This window comes from Callithrix jacchus, chromosome 3 (genome assembly GCF_049354715.1).
Source record: "Callithrix jacchus isolate 240 chromosome 3, calJac240_pri, whole genome shotgun sequence".
NCBI lineage: Eukaryota > Metazoa > Chordata > Mammalia > Primates > Cebidae > Callithrix > Callithrix jacchus.
Genome location: NC_133504.1, coordinates 115,599,146 through 115,609,185, shown reverse-complemented (window position 1 = coordinate 115,609,185; position 10,040 = coordinate 115,599,146). Strand labels below are relative to the sequence as shown.

General features: G+C 36.7%; 1 pseudogene; it reads left to right on the top strand.

Annotated features, from left to right (window-relative positions):
* Positions 1-203: 203 nt before the first annotated feature.
* Positions 204-1,014, top strand: LOC100413402 (prohibitin 1 pseudogene; annotated as a pseudogene).
* Positions 1,015-10,040: the final 9,026 nt, after the last annotated feature.

Here is a 10,040-nt window from a genome sequence, read left to right as displayed (position 1 = left end):
AATAGTTACAGCCACAATAAGTTACCACAGTATCCCCACTCAAATGGCTGAAAATGTAAAAAAGACAGACTATCAAGTGTTAGCAAGGATATACAGCAATTAGAGCTCCTAGACATAGCTGGTAGAAACGTAAAACAATATAGCCACTTGGATAAACTATTTGACAGCGGAAGCAGACATAAGAGGGTCCAGCAGAAGAAAATATGACTGCCAAAGTGTTTGAGTCCATAGGCAAGTTTGGCCTGGCCTTAGCTGTTGCAGGAGGTGTGGTGAACTCCGCCTTATATAATATGAATGATAGGAACAAAGTTGTCATCTTTGACCGATTCCGTGGAGTACAGGACATCGTGGTAGGGTGAGGGACTCACTTTCTCATCCCATGGGTACAGAAACCAATTATCTTTGACTGCTGTTCTCGGCCACGTAATGTGCCAGTCATTACTGGTAGCAAAGATTTACAGAATGTCAACATCAGACTGTGCATCCTCTTTTGCCTATTGCTAGCCAGCTTCCTCACATCTTCACTAGCATCCGAGAGGACTACGATGAGCCTGTGTCCATCACAAGTGAGATCTCAAGTCAGTGGTGGCTCACTTTGATGCTGGAAAGCTAATCACCCAGAGAGAGCTGGTCTCCAGGCAGGTGAACGATGACCTTATAGAGTGAGCAGCCACCTTTTGACTCATCCTGGATGACATGTTCTTGATGCATCTGACCTTAAGTAAGGAGTTTGCAGAAGTGGTGGAAGCCAAACAGGTGGCTCAGCAGGAAGCAGAGAGGGCCAGATTTGTGGTGGAAAAGGCTGAGCAGCAGAAAAAGGCAGCCATCATCTCTGCTGAGTGCGACTCCAAGACAGCTGAGCTGATTGCCAACTCAATGGCCACCGCAAGGGATGGCCTGATTGAGCTGCACAAGCTGGAAGCTGCAGAGGGCATCACATACCAGCTATCACGCTCTCAGATCATCATCTACCTGCCAGTGGCGCAGTCCATGCTGCTCCAGCTGCCCCAGTGAAGGCCCACACTGCCTGCACCTCTGTGGGCTGAATGGGCTACAGCCCAGGTGATTCTTAACACAGCCTTCCTTCTGCCCCCACCCCAGAACTCACTGCGAAATTTCATGATTGGCTTAAAGTGAAGGAAATAAAGGTAAAATCACTTCAAAAAAATAAAAAATAAATAACTTTAAAAATGTAATTGAGTTTTTGAAACTCAAAGGAAAAATGTTTGAGGGGATAGATACTCCATTCTCTTTGATATGTTTATTTCACACTGCAGGCCTGTATCAAAACATCTCACACACCCTATAAATATATACACCTACTATGTACCCACAAAAATTCTAAAGAATAATTTTTAAATTTTTGTAAAAACACTGAAAACAAAACTACAAACATTTTTAAAAGTACACATAGGTTTATAGCAATGTTACTAATAATAATAATAGCCAAACGCTGAAAACAACCCAAATTCAATTACCAAAAAAAAACAAAATCTACCGCCGGGTGCAGTGGCTCCTGCCTGTAATCCCAGCACTTTGGGAGGCCGAGGCAGGCAGATCACCTGAGGTCAGTAGTTTGAGACCAGCCTGGCCAACATGGTGAAACCCTGTCTCTAAAAAAAAAACTACTGTTCCATGCCACAACATAGAGGAGTCTCTAAAACATTACATTAGAGGGTAGGCAGGGGGGAAGCTAACACAAAAGAGTGCCTACTTCATAATCCCATTCATGTAAAACTGTGGGAAAGAGAAATATGATCCATAATGATAGAAAGCAGATCCATGGTTGCCTAGGACTGGGATTGGGAGATGGGGGTTATGGAAAGGAGAACAGGGGACCATTTGGGTGGACAGAAATGTCCTATATTTTGATCGTGTATACATTGCTCAAAACTTATAGAAGAAAGACAGGCAGAGCAAGACGGCTGAATAGAACTCTCCAGCAATCATCTCCCAACAGAAACACCAAATTGAACAACTATCCATGCAAGAAATCACCATGATAAGAACCAAAAATCAAGTGAGCAATCACCACACATGGTTTTAACATTCTATCAAGGAAAGGGGCCTGAATTAAGAAGCAGAGGCCAAAAAATAAGGAAAGGGGCACTGAAAATGGTAAGAAAGGCAGTCTTGTATCTCACCTCCAACAGTAGCCTGTAGAGGGAGAATTTGTGTACTTAGAGAAATAAGGGAGCGTATAAACTAGCCTCAGCCAGAGGGGAGTCTTCTGCCCCAGGGAAGGAACCTGAGTGCCAGTTAGCTCCACCACCAGCTGACTACAGAGCCCTGAATTCCTGAATAAATTTGACAGGCAGTCAGGCCACAAGGAGTGCAGTCCATGGGCAAGTCTGGGAGCTGCACTGGGCTGGAAGACAGTGGAATTGGAGTGCACACAATCCATCAAGACACCAGTTGTGGTGACCAAAGGAGTGCTTGTGTCACTATTCCCCCAACTCCAGGCAGTGCAGCTGAGGAAAAGATTCCTTCCACTTGAGGAGAGGGAGGAGTAAAGAGGACTTTATCTTGCAACCTGGGTACCAGCTCAGCAGCAGCAGAAGAGGAAGAAGAAGAAGAAAGGAGGAAGAAGAGGAGAAGAAGAAAGGAGGAAGAAGAGAAGAAGAAGAACAACCACCACCACCACCACAACCACCACCACCACCACTACTACCACCAAGCAGATGTCTCAGTTGGCCCAATTCCAGGCCCTAGCTCCTGAATATCATTTCTAGATTCACCCTGGGCCAGAAGGGAACCTGCTGCCCAAAGAGAAGGACCCAGTCCTGGAAGGATTCACCACCTGCTAACTAAAGATTTCTGGAGGTTTGAATAAATATCAGTGGTAGCTGGGCAGTAGTCACCACAGACCTTGAGCAAGACCCAGTACTGTGCTGGTTTCAGATGTGACCCAGGATAGTCCTGGCTGTACTGGCCAGAGGAGTGTGTGTCACCCCACCCCCAACTCCAGGCAGCCCAGCACAGACAGAAAAGGAGAGAGACTCCTGTTTGAGGGAAAGTGAAGAAAGAAAATGAGAAACTGCCTCATCAGGGAATTCTCTCCATCTTACCCAAGCCCACCAAGGCTGTAGAAGTCTGCAAGAATAACAACATTACTGGACACGGGGTGCCCTCTAGCGAAAAATATGACTGCAGTGACCAAAGACTTAGATCACAATTCCTTTGAATACCTGAAAAGCCTTCTCAAGAAGGACGGGTACAAACAAGCCCAGACAGAGAGATTAAAATAAATACCTAATTCTTCAATGCCTGGACATGGATGAAAATCCACAGGCATCAACATCAAGCAAGAAAATATGACCCGACCAAATGAACAAAGTTACCACTGACCAATCCTCCAGTGACAGAGATATGTGACTTTACAGGTAGAAAATTCAAAATAGCTGTTTTGAGGAAGTTCAAAAAATCTCATGAAAACACAGAGAATAATTAGGAAAATTCTATCAGAGAAATTTAACAAGATTTAAATAACTAAAAAATCAAGCAGAAATTCTGGCTGAAAGATTCAGTTGACAAACTGGAAAATACTTCAGAGTCTCTCAATGGCAGAATTGATAAAGCAAAAGAAAGAATTAGTGAGTTGGAAGATAGACTACTTGAAAATATGCATTCAGAGGAGAAAAATTTTAAAAAGGAACAAAATATGCTTACAAGATTTAGAAAAGATCCACAAAAGGACAAATCTATGCATTATTAATCTTAAAGAAGAGGTATAAAGAGAGATTGGGGTAGAAAGTTTATTGAAAGACATAATAACAGAGAACTTTCCTAACCTAGAGAGATATCAATATTCAAGTACAAGAAGGTCATAGGACATTAAGCAGATTTAACTCAAATAAGACTACTTCAAGGCATTTAATAAACAAAACTCCCAAAAATCAAGGATAAATAAAGAATCCTAAAAACAGCAAAAGAAACAAATAACATATAAAGGAGCTCCATCTTGAATTAATTGCTTTGAACAAAAAATAATTTTGAAAAAGTAAAGGCACTCCAATACATCTGACAGCAGACTTCTCAACAGAAATCTTATAGGCCAAGAAAGAATGGCTTGACATATTCAAATTGCTGAAAGAAAAAACAAAACAGTACAAAAAAATATGGACTACCGTAACATTATAATAGTGATATTAAACTACTCATATCTTGAATAAGACAACCAAAAGACAAACTAATAAAAAATAACAACTATAACAACTTTTTAACAGATAGATAGTATTGAAAGGTAGAAACAGTGAAAAGTTAAAAAGTTGGGGAAGGATGGTATTAAAGTGTAGAGTTTTTATTAGTTTTCCTTTTGCTTGTTTATTAGTGGAGTGCTTTTTGGTCATCAGTGATAAGCTGTCATCAGTTTAAAATAATGGGTTATAAGATGTTATTTGCAAGCAAGCCTCATGGTAACCTAAAATCAAAAACCTACAACAGATAAATTAAAAATAAGAAATTAAAACATACTACCAGAGAAAATCGCTTTTACATAAAGGAAGACAGGAAGAAAGGAGGGCCACAGAACAGCCAGAAAACAAATAACAAAATGGCAATGGTAAGTCCTTAACTATCAATAATGACATTGAATGTAAATGAACTAAACTCTACAATCAAAAGACATAGAGTGGCTGAATGGGTCAAAAAATGAGACCTCGACTATATACTGCTTATAAGAGACTCACTTCACCTATAAAGACACACAGACTGAAAATAAAGGCATGGAAAAAATATATTCCATGCAAACGGAAACCGAAAAAGAGCAGAAGTAACTATACTTGTATTAAATAAGATAGATTTTAAGACAAAGAAGGTCATTATATAATGATAAAGGGATCAATTCAGCAAGAGTATATATCATTTGTAAATACACATGCACCCAACACTGGAGCACCAGATATATAAAGAAAATATTATTAGAGCTAAAGAGAGACAGACCCCAATACAGTAACAGCTGGAGATCTCAACACCCCACTTTCAGCATTGGACAGATCATCCAGACAGAAAATAAACAAGGAAACATCAAACTTAATCTGCACTATAGACTAAATGGACCTAATAGATATTTACAGAACATTTCATCCAATAGCTACAGAATGCACTTTCTTCTCAGCATATTCATCTTCTCAAGGATATGCTGTATATTAGGCAACAAAACAAGTCATTAAAAATTCAAATAAATTGAATTCTTTCACCTGATCTTTCCCTGGTATTAAAAAAGAAAGAAAATTGAAATAACATTAAGTATATTCTCTGCCCACTATGGCATAAAACTAGAAATCAATAACAAGAGAAACTTTGGAAACTATATAAACACATGACAATTAAACAGTATGTTCCTGAAAGACCAGTGGATCAATGAATAAATTAAGAACAAAATTGAAAAGTTTCTTGAAACAAATGAAAATGGGAACACAACATACCAAAATCTATCAGGTATAGCAAAGGCAGTACTAAGAGGAAAGTTTATAGCAAGTAAGTCCCCACATCAAAAAAGTAGAAAAATTTTAAATAAATAACCTAATGATACATCTTAAAGAACTAGAAAAGAAAGAGCAAACCAAACCTAAAATTTATAGAAGAAAAGAAATAATAAAGATCAGAGAAGAAATAAGTGAAATTGATAGCAAAAAAAAAATACAAAAGAGCTATAAAATGAAAAGTTGGTGTTTTGAAAAGATAAATGAAATTGAAAACCACTAATTAAATAAGAGAGAAGACCCAAATAAACAAAATCAGAAATAAAAAAGAAGACATTACAACTGATAGCACAGAAATTCAAAGAATCATTAGAGGCTATAATGAGCAACCATATGCCAATAAATTGGAAAAAACTAAATGAAATGGATAAATTTCTAGACACGTACAACCTACTGATTGAACCATGAAGAAATCCAAAATCTGAATAGGCCAATGGTAGGTAATGAGATTGAAGCAATAAAAAGTCTCCTAGCAAAGAAAAGCTCAGGACTCAATGGCTTAACTACTGAATTTTACTAAACATTTAAAGAACAACTAAATCAATCCTACTCAAACTATACCAGAAAAAATAAATTAAGAGGAGGGAATATTTCCAAACCCATTCTACAAGGCCAGTATTACTGTGACACCAAAATCAGACAAAGACATACACACATGAAAGAAAACATCAGGCCACTATCTCTGATGAACATAGATGAAAATTTCTCGATAAAATACTGGCTAGCCAAATATAACATATTTAAAAGATCATTATCATGGCCAGCTGGGATTCATCCCAGGAATGCAAGGGTGGTCAAACATTTGCAAATCAATTAAAATGATATCTCATATAAACAGAATCTAATAATTTCAATTGATACTGAGAAAACATTCAATAAAATTCAACATCACTTCATGATAAACACTCTTAAAAAATAGGCAGTGACAGAAGATATCTTAACACAATAAAAGCCATATATGACAGATCCACAACGAGTGTCACACTAAACAGGGAAAAACTGAAAGCCTTTTTCTGAGGATGCCACTCTCACCATTGTTATTCAACATAGTACCAGAAGTCTTAGTTAGAGCAATCAGACAAGAGAAAGAAATAAAGCGCATCCAAATTGGAAAGGAAGAAGTCACGTTATTCTTACTTGTAGATGATATAATCTTATATTTGGAAAAACATAAAGACTCAACAAAAAAAACTATTAGAATTGATAAACAAATTCAATAAATTTGCAGGATACAAAATCAACACACAAAAATCTTTATGGCATTTCTTTGCGCCAACAGTGAGCAATCTGAAAAAAGAAATCACAAAAGTAATCTTATTCATAATAACTACAAATGAAATAAAATATCTAGAAATTAACCAAAGAAGTCAAACATTCCTACAATGAAAACTATAAAACACTGATGCAATAAATTGAAGAGGATACCAAAAAATGGAAAGATGTTTCATGATTATGGATCAGAAGAATCAGTAGTGTTAGAGTGTCTGTACTACCCAAAGCAATCTATAGATCCAGTGCAATCCCTATCATAATACAGATGACATTTTTCACAGAAATAGAAAAGATAATCCTAAAATTTATAATAACCACTAACGACCCAGAATAACCAAAGCTATCCTGAGGGAAAAAAAAAAAGCCTAAAACTGGAGGAGTAGCATTATTTGTCATCAAATTATGCTACAAAGCTATAATATAATAGCTTAAACAGTATGGTACTGGCATAAAAGACAAATAGACCAATGGAATGGAAAACACAGAAACGAATCCACACATCTACTGCGAGCTCTTTTGACAAAGATGCCAAGAACATACATTGGAAAAATGACAGTCTCTTCAATAAAAGGTACTGAGAAAACTGGATATCTATATAAAAGAGAATGAAACTCTTGCCGTATATAAAAATCAAATCAAATGGATTAAAGACTTAAATCTAAGACTTTAAACTATGAAGCTACTAAAAGGAAACACTGAGGAAACTCTGCAGGACATTGATCTAGGCAAAGATTTCTTTAGTAATACCTCAAAAGCACAGGCAACCAAAGCAAAAAGGGACAAATGAGGTTACATCAAATAAAAAAGCTTCCACATAGCAAAGGAAACAATCAACAAAGTGCAGAGACAACTCACAGAATGGGAAAAAATATTTTCAAACTACCCATTTGACAGGGGATTAATAACAAGAATACATAAGGAATTCAAACAACTCAATAAATAATCTGATTTTAAAATGGGCAAAAGATCTAAACAGGCATTTCTCAAAAGAAGACACACAAATGGCAAACAGGTATATGATAAAATACTCAACTCCATTCATTATTAGGGAAATGCAAATCAGAACCACAAAAAGATATCATCTCACCCAATTTAGAATGGTCATCAAAAACTAGTAACAAATCCCAGAGAGGATGTAGAGAAAGAAGAACCCTCATACATTGTTGGTGGAATGTAAATTAGTATAGCCACCATGAAGAACAGTATGGAGGGTCCTCAAAACACTAAAAATAGAGCTACCATATGATCCAACAATCCCACTGCTAGATTTATATCTAAAAGAAAGGGGGCCAGGCGCGGTGGCTCACGCCTGTAATTCCAGCACTTTGTGAGGCCGAGGAGAGTCAATCACGAGGTCAAGAGATCAAGACCATCCTGGCCAACATAGTGAAACCCCGTTTCTATTAAAATATAAAAAATTAGCTGGGCGTGGTGGTGCCCATCTGTAGTCCCAGCTGCTTGGGAGGCTGAGGCAGGAGAATTGCTTGAACCCGGGAGGCGGAGGTTGCAGTGAGTGGAGATCACGCCTGGCACCTAGTGACAGAACAAGACTCTGTCTCAAAAAAAAAAAAGGAAACCAGTATATCAAAGAGACACCTACACTCGCATGTTTATTGCAGCTCTAGTCACAATAGCCAAGATTTGCAGTCAACCTAAGTGTTCATCAGTCGATGAACAAATAAAGAAAATGTGGTACATAAGACACAAGAGAATACTAGTACATAAGACACAAGAGAATACTATTCAGCCATAAAAATAATGAAATCCTGTTATTTCATGTCAGTTTCATGGATGGAAATAGAGGACATTATGTTAAGTAAAATAATCCTGGCACAGAAAGACAAATTTCACTGTTCTCTCTCATTTGTGGAAACTAAAAATTAAAACAATTGAACTCATGAAGATATAGGGTAACGTGGGGGGAAGGGGAAATGGAGTGGCTGATTAATGTGTGCAAAAATATACATAAATAGAATGCATAAGATCTATTATTTGATAGTATAATGAGCTGACTAAAGTCATTAATAATTTACTGTGTATTTAAAAATAACTAAGAGTAGAATTGGAATGTTCCTAAACACAAAAAAATGATAAATACTTGAGGTGATGGATGTTTCATTCATCCTGATATGTTTATTACATATTGTATGCCTGTATTAGAACATCACATGTATCCCATTAATATATACACTTATTATGTTCCCATAATAATTAAAAATAATATACATATACATTCATGGAAGCATTTTATTGGATGTAAATTATACCTCAATAAAGTTAATTTTTTACTTAAAAAGTTAACATCTTTCACATTTCTGACTATATTTTGACACTGTTGGTATAATAAAAAAGAAGCAATGAATATGAAGCATTGAATAAAAAGAACTACCATCTGTGCTCAGCATTTGAAAAAGATTCTTTCACTTAAATTTTCCATAAAGCCAATGGCTTGACTTTATTTCTAGTCTCACTTAAGAGATAAGACATTATAATAAGCAGTGTGGTTGGCTTGGAAAGTCAGATTCATCGATCTCCAAAGTAGTCCATGCTCTCAGCACTACATCATGATTTTTCCCAAAGGAGGAAGACACTGTACTCTCACTACAATGAAATGCTCTTAACAAGATGCCAACAAAGAGGAAAATAAGTGGGTTTGTCACCTGGGCAGAGCAAGAACATCAAGAAGCTTTTCAGGGACCACTAATATCAACAGACCATCAAGTCTGAACTGATGGAGCAGCAAATGTAATTACTGCACCAGGAAAATTCCAGTTGAAGGTACTGCTGAATCTCAAAGGTAGAAAGGTCCTTGTTATTATTCTCATTTAAAAGAAAATTAACTAGCAAAGAAAGGCAGACATTTTCAAAGAATAAACAATATATACCAACTTTCCTCTCCCACTTATCTTGTTTAACAGAATGGTTACATTCCCAGCTCATCATGTTTTACAGATAAATTTTTTTAAAATTTGAGGAACAGATAGTATCACATGAAGTAAGTGGATCCAGCACCAGAAAGAACATAAGTAAAAAATGGAAAACAACCTCATAAATTCTAGAAAAGCAAATATAGCCTGAATACTAAAACTTCACAAAGACAGCACAAATTGGAAAGGCTAAGGGACAGGGAAGAGAAAGGAAAGAAAAGAGTGGAAAGAAACTTAGAAGAATTTCATTTAAGAGTATAAGAGTGAAATTACAAATAAAATGTTAGCAAATATAATTCAACAAATATCACCTGTGATAACCAAATAAAATTAAGCATAGAAAACAAAAATGACCCAG